We start from the raw sequence: 15,679 nt of genomic DNA on the forward strand, positions 1-15,679 counted from the left end.
GTCAATGATGAATAGTGGACTACCATACTGACTTTACATACCATCATGAAATTGTCGGTATAACATTCAAACACTTTCCATTGACAATACTTTAAGTGCAAACTCACATTCCACACACATTTGTTAGAGCATACATGCTCAAAACATTACTCATGATGCATAACATATATAAACAAATGATATTTGTTACAACTTTTGGGAAACTCTAAATTTGTTTGGAGTTTCTATGCATGCATTGGTCTCCCTCCTGCGCCTCTGCATGCAGAGGGATCCCTCCCGCATGTGGAGTCTCTGCCCCCACATGGGTGCAGTGATCTGCTGCATCTGGGCAGAGATCTCCGCCTACCACAACAAACAGGAGATTTGGAGAAAGAGGAAGTCAGCCATTTTGTTATTATACTGAGCCATCCCTTCATCACAACAGTATCCTCCTCACTCCAATTGCTCTTTCTTAATACAAATCCCCAACATGGCATAGGAAAGGGAAGGGAAGGAAGGGCCCCCCAATCACTGATGCAGTGTTAGAAATCATTTGTGAGGAGGTTTTCCAAAGGTTCCCTCAACATTATTGGGGTACAGAGATCCAGATGAGCAATGTAGCTCCAATCCAAATTTGTAAGGACATCAGCAGATAGTGCAGTGGATGTCCACACTCTGCAGTGGAATGAAGCACCAGGAGACCTTCTGGGTGTGTCCCCAACCATGTTCTTGAAACACGCGCATGATACCACTGTACAGGAGGGTTCTGAGAGCAGCCTGGCTGAACCTCCACACTCAGCTGGAAGAGCGTAAGCAGCTGACAGATGATAAGTGTATTATTTGAATAATCAATCAAGAGGATGAGTTTTTAGAGTGGTGTCCAGTCTGACCTTTGTTTCAAGTTCTGTTTAGAATGTGCTATTTGTGTGTTATTAAAGGAATGGAAGTTTACAAATATTAACATGCAAGTTATGTTGTATTTTTGGTTGGGTGTTTATAATGATCATAACATAATGGAAATGCTTTTCAATTTTGATATTTAGTGATAACATAACAGTTAAAACACATCTTTAATATTTGGGGCATGTTACATTTCATTTTTTGTCAAGGTTTGTTTATGTGATTCCGACGTTGAGTACCTTGCCCATACCATATTTTTTTCCATGAACAAGAGATGTAAAAATTCACACAATTAGTCAAATATTTTTCAAACATTTTACACGAAATCAAAAATCACGTAATATCATTCATAAACCTTTGTTTGCCTTGCATAAATCAATCTCTCGCATCTAAGATAAGCAACATGTTGAAGATATTGCAAAAGAGCTTTTAAAAATTTAGTCACAGGATCATACGGGAAGCAGGAGGAGGCAGAAATTGGGGTTCCTGCTGGCCTTGAGGAAGACCAATCAATGGTGTCTGAAGAGCAAGCATCACCACCATCTGGGTCTGCTCCCAACCCCTCCTAAACCCCAGGAGCCTCCAATGCCACCCCCCTGCACAGCCTTCTTTCATCGCCACCTGCAAATGGCCACCAAGAACAACACCAGTAGTCGAGGGACACTTTAACCCTCAAACAACCCAGACCACTCTTGTGTAACCCACGCAATACCCCCAGATTATGTCATGGACTGTTCTCAAAGAGGTCTTGAGGCCAGTAGGAGGGGTTCATGAAATGACCTCTGGGATATTTGGGCCTTAGTTGAAGAGGTATACATACTCCAAGAGTTTGTCACTGAACTTTATGTGGACTTGTGAGCTCCTTGATAGCAAGCTCAACGTCTCCTCTGTCAACCTCAACCTGCCCCACTTCCTGTTGTTATGTCTCCCAGTTCATATGTCATACCTGTTTCCCCTGCTATCCATGTGTTTTCTTCTTCCCGTCGGGTCTCTGGTCCAGCCACAGCCAGCCATTTAACGTCTGCATTGGAGGATTTAACATCTTTTTGGTGAAGATACAGAGGATGACCAGGTAGCTTTGCCCCCAGGCCCGGAACTTGACTCTGACTTCCCCGCTGACTGGATGGTATGTCTTTTTTGGGGGGGAAATAAGCTCTGTTTCTGACCTTTTGATGTTTTTTCAAAAAATGTATAATTATTTTTATGGACTGATTTGATGTTTTTTCAAAAAATGTATAATTATTTTTATGGACTGATTTTGTTTTTGGAATACTTATTGACTTTTTTTAATTCAACACCTTCGTACATAGACTTGATCCCTTGGCTTCGAGATGATTCAGCATCATCTTCTGGCACAGTGTCCCCAGTACACGCAGTAAGAAGATGCATACAGTTAAGTATATCAAATACAGTTTTGTGCCAAATTTTCTACACAATGCTTAAATTGCCATTTTTCGGCAAAAATATAATTGAAGTTTGTGCCATGTGAACATAAACATTAAGTCAAGGGTTGATCCATACATGGAGGTATTATATCTCAACAATGTCAGCTCACCAGCTCAAACCACAAAAGTTTGAACCCTCCAGCATCCTCGTGGTTGGTGTTACCAAGGTATCTCCCGACCTAGAAGCTATAGAAAGAAGAATTATGTTCAGTGATAATTGACAAACTATAAAAGTGATCTTGACTACAAATGCTGACACATTATAGATAAATACATGAAACACTTTAAACGTTTTATATAAAATAAACAATATGAAAAAGTTAGCGAAAGGACTAATGATGAGATGTAGAAGTTAAGATCAGAGGTTCCCAGATTTATGAAAGGAGGCCTAATTGCTGCTGCCAAGATTTCCCCTGATGTCATTGATATTTGCAAGGTAGACACAAGGGATTGTGTATGGTAGAAGCTGCCGAAAGAGAGAGACTTATTTAGGTGACTAAGTCATACTTGGAGATGATGTTTTGATGGTGTAAATGCAAAGTTTGAGACTCACAAAGATTCCTCTCCTGCAAGTTAAGACAAGCACTTACTGATATCCTATAATCTTTTCCTTTACAATGCCAAGTCTAAGAGCGGTTTTAAAAGGCAAAATATAATGTAATGAATAATGGCATTGCATATTGACCTACAATGGCTGTGTGAAGTGGATCAAGTACGCTTTATCTGCAGTTGACTTTTAGAGTAACAAGGGTGAGCAATCAAAGGCTTCTTGGCAAGGTATTTTGGGGGGCAGAGACTCTGAACTCAAACAGTCAAACAACAGACTGTAAATCACTGTCCAGCCAAGTGCTTGTCTTTTCTTAAAAATAAAGTACTTTAATATCACAGCAGATCAAAATCCTACACAGTTTGATAAGGTGTACGGCTACAAGGTTAAACGTTTTCACCTATGGGCTCTTAACAAAGAACTACACCTTTACAGGGCCCTCCTTCCCACGCAACTGTGTCCCCCCAATGGCTATAGTGACTTCCCTGTAATTCAAGTTTAGGCAAGGTTAAGCACAGGTACAGGTACAAGTTCACGAAGGTGTCACTGTATCGCCAACTTGTAGGTCAGTTTGAGCAGTTTTTAATAACAGAGAGCCTCAATACTAAGGACAACTTCCAAATGCAGGATTATCTTTGATGATTTGTATTCTACTCTTTGGGGACCTTGCATTACTTCCATAGCAGTGACGTGGTGTGGTTATTGCTGGATGGTGCACATGTTGACCTACACCACTAGCATAGTCTTTGGAATTACTTGATTGTGATGAAAGTTTCTTTACATAGTTTACTATAGGAACCTCATTGAGACCAGATGATCCCTCATGACTCCGATCAGTGCTGGTGATGCTCCCACTTGGCTTATTTTCGGTGTCCCACAACCTGGGAACACAGCTGGACTTCCCCTACTTGACATTCTCTGCCTCTGTCGGGTCCAGGAACTCTTATTAACTTTATGAGCAGGCTGGCAGACCCATTGCGTCTCCAGCAAGTTGTGCAGATTTCAGGTGATGGCCCCATACTTATTGGAGACTCCTACTAGCTCTTCAAGTACTCTGTGTAGCACCCCCTTCATTGAGCAAGAAAAACTTGCAACTGGAACAAATTGGAGTTGTTTGGGTCCCATTTAATTTACACATTTTCCAGAGAGGGCATGTGGATCTACTGTCTAAAGTTCTTTAACCGGTTTGGGGTGTTTCTGTTTCAACTTTTATTTTCTGGCTGTATTGTAGACACTGCCTTTGTGCACAATGATGGCTGTTGCAGCAGATAATAATGATGCAGGCTCCAAGCAGGAATTTCCATAATATGGGCACATTGAAGTGTGAAGACTGCACCTGGCTATTATCAGCCTTCCTGGAGTAGTAATCGGGGACAAAAGGGTAGGCCTTGCCTAGACATTTCCCCACTGTAATAATCAAGCCTGCTCCTTCTTCCCTACCACCCAACAAATAGCAGTGGTCAGGAAAATCTAATCAGCAATTTCTGGCTAAAAGTCCTTCACAGAATTTCTAAGGAAAGTCCTATGTGAATCCTCCCTCACAACAGGGGCTATTCATAAAGGTAACTTTTTATAAAACTTTATTAAAGTTTAAAAAAATAGTTAAAATATTTTCATGTATTTATTGTAAATTCATTTTATAGATTCATTATAGATGTAGAAAAAAAGAAAAAAATGCTGCAGCACTATTAATTTAATTTTGAATTAAATATTTAATTAATTTAAATAAATTAACAAACAAATTGCCACCAAAAAAAGTAATTACATTATTGTTGATTAAACTTACATTTATTTTTAAATTAATGTTATTAAAATAATATAAAACAAAATAATATTTTAAATTCTATTTAACTTTTTCAATATTAAAGTAAATGTATAGATATGTTTAAAAAGTCAAAATAAATGTATTAATTTTAACATTATTTTCTATGGGGTTTTATTTTAAGTCCCTGCCTCCATTATTTTCTATGGGAGGGTGTTGCATTGCCAAATGGTTGGCCATTTGTGGTGCTGGACCTACTCTAAACCTGAGATGGAGTACATTTACTACTGTTTTTTTTTCTTTACTGTAGTAACTATAGAAAAGCATTTTGAGAATAGCAATGGCCTTACTCATTTGTGGATGGGTGCATTTCCCTCTCTAAGCAGCTCCCTAGACCTATCTTAGCCCTTCCTTTACCCTCCCTTAAGCTTTTCTTACTTCTCTTTACCCCCTTGCGTGTGTGCGTCAGCCAACGACCGTCGCGATCACTACCTCGGTAGTGCTGCGCACGTCCGTTGGCCGGCGCGGCCCCGCCCGTGCAATAAATCACCCGCCCCGCGGCGGAATTTACGCCGGGGTTAACGGGTTAAACCCCTCTCATTTAGTAGTAGGTATTCCCCATTTTCCAGGCACTCCCCCATCCCACATTTATTACTAAAAATAGGCATACATGTGCGGACATGTCTGGTGTCAGGGTGAAGATCTCCACATGTCGTTTTGTGAATAGCATTTTCTAGTACATGAGTAATATTATTGTAGGACTACTAAACGAAATACAATATGCAGTTTGTGACTAAGCCCTAGTGCCTTGTCACCACCCTGCTGCCACAAGAGTTTAATCAGCCCAATCAATATACCTCCACTGTCTGGTAAAGCTGTACCCATTCTCCATCTTGTGTCATGCTAAACCAGGGACCAAGCTAAAAGAATCCCGCTGGTACCCATAAGCATACTTATTTTGCACGGAGTCTTGTTTACATGTATGGGCCACACATGCACAATTCACTCCAAGTCTAAATGTCAGTGCAAGGATCTGGGTTCCACATTGAAACAGCATTTCTGCCTGAGTGGGGCAGGTGTGCTATACTCCACTCTAACATATAAAAAAAGGTATGTTCCTATTATTAATTTGCAAAAATGACTGCACTTCCGCAACCACTTCAAGTCACCATCCTAGGACATGAACTGTATCCTGTGCCGACGAAATACGGCACGCTTGGTGCGCCTCTTCAGGTTACCAAATCAATTCTGGATCTTGACAGTACCATGTACAGGCTCAGTGCGCAGATTAGCATGTTAGCTGGGGCAGTAAAAAAATCAGGGTACCAGTTTCACGTTCAGTTGGGTATTTCAGGGCAGTATTATATGCCCGAAGACCATGCAGATGACAGCTCCGTCCAACAATGTCTTAATAGTGGATTTAAGCACTGTATTTTCTTTTGTTTTTAAATTTGAAATACGGACTCAAAGGGGATCGCAGGCTGTGTATTTTGACAGCTGATCTCCCTCCCGTAACCCCCCTCTCCAGCGTAAAATGTCTAAATCCCCCATATGACTTTGACCTTGATAATGAGCTCTGGTTGTTCGAGTCTTGCCTGGTTCTGTTTGCATTGCACGCAGTAAGTATAAATCACGCGTGTGCATATTTAGAGTTTTCCAAGCTACTGGGTGAACAGAAATGGGTTGTTCAGGCCTACGTATGGGTGTGTGCAGTACTGGTGATAAAAAAACATTCAAGATATGGTGGGATTGTTCGGATTTTTGAATCTCTGCCTCAACCTCCCAAGTCAATTTACTGAATGAAATAAATGCCCTGGTGTAAAAGAGATGGCTGGATGAGAGCAGGATATACAGGTTTTCAAATGTAGCTACTTAGGCAGCTTTAGCACTTGAAACATCTTTTGCACCTGCTGCACCTGTTCTTCTCACAGAATAGCAGTAGCGTCCGTTGTTGTTTTCTACAAGTGACGGGGTGGGCACGGGGATAAAGGGGGCATTGGGGTCGCAAGGTGAGGGGGCAATAAAAATGAATAATTTTCTAAAAAACGTACCTTCAACCAGCCACATCCCGCGTCCCGCTATCTGCTCTTTCCTCTTCTTCAGGCACAGGCTCCCTGCCTGCCCACCGGCCAATCCTGAGGCTGCTCTTGCATGAGAGCAGGGCCGGACTGGGAACAAAAAAAGACCCTGGCAAAGTGCTCGGCTGACCCCCGGGGGGTGCGGCCGATCAGTTTACCAGAGCCGGTTTCAACCGATTTCGTTACAGCGGCCGATATTGCAATAAAACGGCCCTGTAACAAAATCGCTCCCCCAGGGGTCAAAAACCGGCACAGCCCTGGCGGCCCACCGGGGAAATACCTGGTGCCCACTATGGCCAATCCAGCCCTGCATGAGAGCAGCTTCAATGTTGGCCTGAGCGATCTTGATTAGGGCTCCTGGACAGACTGGGAGTCTGTGCCTGCTCTGAACAACCCCAGCAATGCAGCTGTGCTTGGAGAGAGCTTCAATGCGCATGACAATTTGGCCGGCCTGAGACGGCCAGCCAAAACATCATGTGCAGTTAAGGGAGTGAACACACCACTCCCTTCAGTGTTGTCACCCCCCCCCCCCGCCCCCCCAGGCCCGCCCCCACGACGACAAGAAAGGAGAAATATAACTGGTGTTGTTTTATTTTTTCTTTCCTGACGTTTTTGGGGGAGCCATGCTCCTCCGCCATAGCGGAGGAGCCGCTGCTGCAGAATAGGGGCTAGGGGCAAGTCGCAAAGTTAAATTACGCTTTAGAGTAATTCACATGTGTATTTTACTCTTAAAATATGTCAGAAGGGTGGGTACAGAAAATGGGGAGATTTATGGGAGGGAGAGAAAATAAAAAGGAGAGATTTAGGGGGAAAGAAAAATAGTGCGGGTAGTGTTTCAAACAGAGGCGGAGAAAGAGTGAATGACAAAGAAAAAACAAGAGTGAATGCATGACTCAGGGAAAGATAAGTGGGTGAAGGACAGAGTCAGAGAGATGTGATACATGAACAAGGAGAAAGAGGAAGAAGATTGAGAAATGGGGGAAATATTATTAAAAAATGGAGCAAGTAAAAAAGAGAAATAATTATAGAGGGAAGAATGAAACAAATTGGGCGTTTGAGGAAGAAAGATGGCAGAAGAGAGGTAAATATGTGGAGGGGAAATAGATGAGACTGAGTGTTAGAGCAAGCCCTCTTGTAACATGTATTTTCATGCTTCCCTTAGCTCCATCAAGTCTGGGTCAGTGTCTCCAAAATGATTTTGCTTCTATTTGTAGAAAATGCGGAATAATACAGAAAAGTGTTTTTCCTGCCACATTCTCCTCCACCCATTCAGAAATATTTATCTGCTTCTCCTTCTTCATTCATAAGTGACAATCTGCTCTTTATTTGGTAGCCTTTCAATGTATTCATTTTCATCTGGCCAGTGCAAGTTTATTATATATGATTGAAGAGCATTGCCATTCAGGAATATAGGAGAGAATGACGATTCTCCAAATATTATGCAGACAGAATCTTGATTTCATTAAAGACAAACAGAGGCTAACATTATGCATATACTTTTATTTGCTGCCCAAACATGCAGCATGACTGTTGTAGCCAAACCCCATATTCTAATGCACCCCAATATTTTAGATCACCTCAGAATGTACCTCTACGATTCAGGTCCTGCACCCTTGACCTTGTAATACCCAGCTTCATCAAAATTAGGCCGAACAAAAATCAACAGAATAATAAGTAACTGTGACCACTCAATAAATGAGTTCTGGATCAGGGAAAGGGTAAGGGGTTTTCTTACAAAAATCTAAAATTAAGCATCACAGCAGAATATGCCATGAAGGTTCAGATACAAAGTCATAAATCAGAATTATTCTAAGTCTCAATCAGCAACAAAAATCATAAGTGAAACTGACAGATTCTCAGGAGGATTAGGAAGGTCATCTGGATCGCCCACAAAACCAGGGGCTTTTATAAACTAGACTGAGCAACAAACTGCAAATTCAGTGTGTCATGCATAGTGATAACACATATTAAGCAAATCAGAATTTAGACTGTCACACATAATCATGTAACACCAACCCATTTCTAAGGAAAGTAAAATTCCAGCAGCTTCTGCAGCAACAGCTAGTCCACAGATGTGCAACACAATATGAAATATTTTCCTAACACAGACCCATACACTAGTGTATACTAGTAGGCCCACATCTGAACCTTGTAAAGTTGATACCTTCATTACATGAAGAAAAACCTATTCACAATACAAGCAATCAAAGAAAAATAACCAGTTATGTCAAAGCTCTGCAAGGACTGTGGGAATAGAAGACATGCAGGGGGACACTAATTGGGAAGGGTAATGAACAGAAGCAAGATGACCAGAACACCAAAACAGCATCCATTTTAAGAAAATGGTGTCTCTTCAAAAATATGACACAACTAAACAACATTAATAAACAAACTTCTAAATGTCTAACCAATATCATTTCAAGAGCAACATTCATAATTCAGCAGTTGCTACTGTACTCATCATATAAACGATTAGTAATAAAAAATAATTTGTCACCCAAAATTAAATATTTAGAAAAAGCTACCGCAACTACATCAGTGTCCAAGATTCAGCAGTGTTGTGAACTTTCTCTACGTCTTTACTGCCATTAATTCAATTAATTATTGTTTTCCTCCCACTGGGGAAGGAATGTAGAAATACAGCAAAGCACCTGTGTGAAACACCTGCCACTTCTATCTTACTTATGTCTTTTGTCTCTGTGAGTTTAGCCTCTGTAATCCTTCAGTAGTGGTGGTTGGTTGTTATTTTTGCAGTCTTCCTCTTTTCATTATAGCTGTCAACTAGGAGTTTTACATCTGTGTCTATAACAGGTCACAGATTCTGCCTGCCTTTCCATGCCCTTCTTCTGGTATCTTATATCTCCTAGGGTCTTATGGCATCAGAGGGCACTCTGGGGCAATCAGTGGTCCTCCACTCGAGGTGTGCAACTGATCATACCCCTACTGTGCTGTTGGTACTGGACGTTTGATTGAAGCCTTGTAGCATTGGATGCATCCACCTCTGACGATAGTTGCCAATGGGCTTGCTGCAACTGCCAGGATCTTGCAGATCTTGACTGATAAGGGCCCAGTGTTTGATGCAAGCCCTAGCCCAACATTTGAGATAATCTTCGAATGCCCCTTTGTGGCTGCTCATTTCACTTGCTAAAACCCCTTTTAACAGATCAGTGTTCGACAGTGGATGTATGTGGAACTCTCTACTTCCTCAGAACTTACCTGCCACTGTCAACCTGCAATTTGCTCTGACATCCTGATATGACGCGCTCTGCGTTGCTGCACATCCCAGCATTTGGCTCTTGACATCGTGGGCAAGATTGTACACAAGAAACAACCTCCAACGCTGCAAATGTTCGCTTAGTTTGTTAAGAAGGATAGCACAGTATACATTTTCTCAGTAAGAAATTGCTATTTAGCTATTTTCTCTCACAGCCCCTGCCCGGGAATGATAAGCAGTGCCAGGCTGAAGGCTACTTCTCAGTACCGCTCTCGAAGCCCAGGAGAAAACCTTGAGTGGGGCTGGTTTGCAGCAAACCATCTTGACCTATGGCCTGATATTTCCGCCACAAAGTCTCTCCAAACTATGGTCAAATACAGGGAATTTTATAGCACTTGATCATGTAACTAACGTCCCAAAATAAGTATCAAATCACAAAATAAGTATTGTGATAAACGCATCATCTTGACTCATGTAGATATTTTAGCCTCCACAATAAGTGACCATATTAACATGGCAGTGGCCATAATATAAACAACAAAAATATGCCAGCTGTCTTAGGAGGTGTGTTATGACAGTGTATAAAATAACTTTGCATATAATAGAAAGAAGGTGGAAAATCATTCCAGCTCATGACTGAATGTCCATTGTGATCAGTGCTTCAGGCTGGTTGCCTATCACTAGCCCTATGATGACACCCTCTGGGTGCTAATAGGGCCCATTTCCCATCAATATGGAGTAGGGGTTCATATTTACTAATTGTTCATGTAGTGACTTTTCTTTTCCTTGTTGGGAAGACAAGGAAATTGGGTGTTTGCTAAGCTAGGAAATATCTTCAGTTGTCATTAATAGACTCATAGGCATAGTTGGCTCTAGGTGCATGTATTTAGTATGTTCACATTCATTGTTGGACCCTGTGATTTTATAACCATGTGGATCTTTTAGATTGTGTGTTTTTATAAACTGAGATGTGGTACTGATGCATCCAAGGCAGATTGCCATCAAGGCTAGCTTGTGTTTCATTCTGGTAAAGATATTCCATGGACATACAGTGTGGGGCAAATTGTAGACAAATGGGCAGAGCTCCTGATAATCATTGCCTGAAATGCGAGGGAGGAGCACACAAGATGGCACAGATGGGTAATCCAGACATTCTAAATAGAGGTCTGATATACACTGCCCACTGTGTTGTGGACATTCTGCTCACGCTGCATCCCGACTGACCGATGAGGTTAGAAGAAATCTGACCCTCTGTTCCCTTGGCCTCATGGTAGTCAAGCAAGACATAGCAAGAGACTGGGATACCGCTCAACCCAACAGAGATGGAGTATGAGTATGTACTATTGTATTGGGGCATAAAGCCTGGTTACAAAAGCGGGTTCCACCATCTAAATTCCAGAAAATGTGGCCCCCATTGATAGCAGATTTTAGCATTGAGCAAATGGACAAGGAAATAGTCTGAGGCTGATTCTCACCCAGGCGCAGATGATCCCATTCCATCGATAGAAATCAGTCTGAGAGGGTACATAGTCTTCTTTTCCCCACAAACTGCTCTAATAAAGCAAGGGCAGACTGTAACTCATGCTGTGATGTGAATTGTTTCATTGAACCTGTGCAAAGTTGGTTTATGTTTACCAGTACTTAATTTGTAAAAAAAAAAAGAAGTGCCATGGCCCTTCTCAGGAGGCCACAGCACCACGCATTGCCCCTGTCAGCACTGCCGATGACAGATCCAGTACAAATACTAACCATTGCACTGCTAAAAGTGCGACAATTCAAACTATCCCAAGGCCACCCAAAGCTACAATAATGGTGGGAGCGGCAGATGTTATTTATTTTTAATGTATAATGTCTTATTAAAAACTGTTTTTGTGCTTATGTCAAACAAACAGTGCCACCATGTGGTGGACTGTCATTAGAGTTGGTGCTGACAATTAAGTGCTGGTGCCGAGCACCGGAAACCACCGGCTTGAAAAAGCACTGATGTTTACTCTTTTTTTTTTTTTTTTTTTTTTTAGAGCTTTTTAATTTTTTTATTTCATAGATGCAATAGATCGTCACCAAGCAACACTGCATGTGTGCTGCCTGCAGGCGATACCTACAAATGAGCCGTAGGGGACAAGTGTGAGAATAGACATTGCTGTGGATGTGGAGATAACAATGCAAAAAGAACTGATGGACAGAATGCAGAAGAATGTCATACATTCACGCCAGTACAGAGATCTGGGCCTAAATCCATCGGTTATTTTGCTCCCCATGCCATTCCAGTTTGAACCCAGCCATATGCAAATCAGTCTTGAACTGATGTTTACGCTTGCAAGAAAGAATAGAAATCAATAACGTTTTTTTTAAATGTATATTTTTACAGGATTCTACGTGTTTAAGGACGAAATCTAATTAAATCTGTTTCGAGTACATTCAAATTAGTTCTTATTCAATATTTGAATGTCAAGCCTACCTTCCAGTTTTCTTTAACTACATGTTATAAGACTCTCAGAGGTAAGGTTTATGTGCTTATTTGATAAGGTTTCTTAGTGATAGCACGGACTGAGCCCACATTTTAGTCATTTTATTGTCTGTCAGGGTTAAGCACTATTTTCTAGGATAAATCCTTTTGCTTCTCTCTGATGGACATTGGAGACTCGCATTAGGAGTCAAGGAGCAAGTTAGTAATTTCAAACTTAATCTCATTCACAGTTCAATTCAGTCTATGATGAGAGTTGTATTGTCATTTTAAAGCTATATTTCTCATTATGTTTGGTCTTTATTTAGGTAGTTCATCAATCGCTTCAAAAAGAAAGGTTAGAACAAAACATCCTTTTTATAAAATTGCATTAAGCATGTTTCATAAAGGAATAAGTGCCCTATTCTATAGAATCAAGATCAGAGCTTTAGATTTAAAGAACCCATGAAGATTTCAAGTTACACTGAAAAGAGTGCAATCTAAGGAATGTGAAGCTTCAGAGCCAAATTAGAGTAGTAGAACTTCCCATAAAGAGTAGATCATAAGACTCAGCCGAGTGTCATTAAATCCAAGTATCCCAGCATTCAGTTGCAGTAGCAAATTGTGAATTTAAAATAGCAAAGTGAGGCAGAGAGGAAAAACAGTAGCTGCAGTAGCCCCAATTGTCAAAGGTCTGATTTTGGGGCAATCCACCAAAGAAAAAGTGTTGAAACTACCTAGGAGCATGCGCTAATATAAACACGAATCCATCCGGGAAGAGTGTTCTTCGGTAAGCAGGTTCAGCTCCTCCGTTCCTATGTAAATACATGGAGATTAAACTTTTTATCATATGGTTAGCTGCAGACAGTCTTGGACAATGAGATTCTGGAAACATAAGGCATAGTTCCCAAAGGCTTTAAACACAGATCAATCTTCGAGATATAAATTTGTTTTACTGTGAGAACAATTAACTACTATTTAAAAGACAAAATCACTTTTGGGTAATGCATTCTTTTACACTATGAATCAATCATTAGTGTTTAAATGCACACATTATTCTATTCAATCTTTGTATGAAACATAAGAAAATAGGAAGTTCATGACATAAAATGTTGCCTTAATGCAGAAGCGAAAATTCTGGACCAAACACTTGGAAACAGATTGACACCATACCTCAATAAACTGGTACACCAAGACCAATCCGGCTTCATGCTGGGCAGGAACACAGCCCTTAATTTGTGACGTCTGCATGGGGTACAGGGGAAAAGAAACACCATCTAAGAGGAGGCCATCATCCTCTTCTTGGACGCTTGCATGGGCTACAACACCATCGTATGGACCTTTCTCTTCGCAGTCATTGAACGTATGTGGCTCGGCCCCAAATTCAGGTCCTGGGTCCTCCTCCTATACACAAAACCTTTGGCGCAAGTAGTGGTCAATGCCAGACTATCAGAGATCTTTTCCCTAGGACGAGGGACACAACAGGGATGCCCTCTGTCGCCAATACTCTTGCTCTTGTACTCGAACATCTTGCAGCGTGAGTAAGGGGGTACCCCCTGATGAGGGGACTTCGTTGGGCGGCGGAATGGGTTGATCGCATATCACTTTATGCCAACGACATCCTACTGTATGTCGCGTCACCAACACGCTCCCTAGCCAGAATAATGAACGTTTTCATAAATTTCTGGAAATATTCCGGATATACGATAAACTGGAACAAACCAATTTTATATGTCCTTAACGGTCCCCCCACTCTGAACATACCAAAAGAGTGAGAGGTGACAGTGGTGGAGGACGGCTTTCACTATTTGGATATCTTCGTCACGACGAACCCCTGAGGAGTTAATGAGTAGGAACCTCCAGGAGCCCTTAAGACACCTCAGAGGTTATGTCAAATACTGGTGCTCCCTCCCCTTAACGTTACTAGGGTTGCTGCACTTTTCAAGATGATGGCACTGCCAAAATTTCTATATGCCCTCCAGAACACACTTTTCGTATACTACAGACCTACTTTCTGGCCATAGATGCTGAAGTACGTAGTTTGCTATGGGATGGGAAACCACCCCGCACAGCCACCAAATAATAAGTTAAGGGATGGAAAGATGGCGGCATAGCTATGCCACACATATAAGCTTATTATTGGACATTGCAGCTCACAGTCCTTAACCATTGTACTCACTGCCCCCATACTCACCCAGCGTTTAGGATGGATGGGTACATTTTGGGGGCAGGGGAGCCTTGCGAGCATTATACAACAAAGCGAACAACATTGGAAACGGTTCATCTATGGCACACAATACACAAGAAGCTAGGCTGGCACAACAAGCTGACACAGTTTACCCCACTTTAAGAAACTGGTTTTAATAATTAAATGTGCAGGATTCCACAAGTGGGATCTCATCGGAATCTCAAGAGTGGGAGATCTCTGGGACAAGGGAAAAGTCATACCATCCGTAAAGCTGAAACAGCAATATAACATGGCCATAACGGAAACATTCCGCTCTTTACAGATCAGACACACACTTATGGCAGTGATCCCTGCGGACATGACCCTCCCATAGGCCTCACCGTTAGAGGACAGGCTGCTCACGGAAAGGATGGACCACAGGGCAATCTCCCTAACTTATCAATAACTTGCCAGATCCAATGCAAGGCCTCTGAGAGAGAGATGGCAAAAAGACATAGGGGAACTAGACGACACTGACTGGCAGGAAGTGCTGGAATCCCCGTGGGAGGTGGCAATACCCTCTAGATTGCGATTAGTACAACTTGAGGTGCTCCACAGAACCTACCTACCCAAAGAAACACTAGTTAGAATGGGGAGAACTGATTCCTCGCTCTGTTTGCGTCAGTGTGGAGGGACAGGCACATTCTATCATATCATATCAGGAATTACTGGAAATCAATCATGCACACGATTACACAGATATACGGGACCCCAGTACCACCCGAACCCAAAAGGTGTCTTCTTAATATTTGGGATGCAACAGACCTTAATCATAAAAATCAAGACTGGGCGACGCTAGGTATGATGATTGCAGAGCGTAATGACGCTAAACACTGGGGAGCACAGCCGACATCAACACATGCAAAATGGTGCAAAGATATGGTTTGGGCCATGGTAGCCGAGAAGGCAGTCCATGTAAACAGAGGATGCCCCAAGAAATGGGAACAGGTGTGGGGAGGATAGAATGTTTATAGGGGGGACTGTGTACCCCACCCTCTTGGGGCCCGTCGCTGGCAGAAATCTGAAGAATATACCTGGACAATCTTGCAAGCAAGGGTGAAAATGACATATGCACAATGTAAGT

The sequence above is a fragment of the Triturus cristatus genome, chromosome 1_2 (genome assembly GCF_964204655.1).
Source record: "Triturus cristatus chromosome 1_2, aTriCri1.1, whole genome shotgun sequence".
NCBI lineage: Eukaryota > Metazoa > Chordata > Amphibia > Caudata > Salamandridae > Triturus > Triturus cristatus.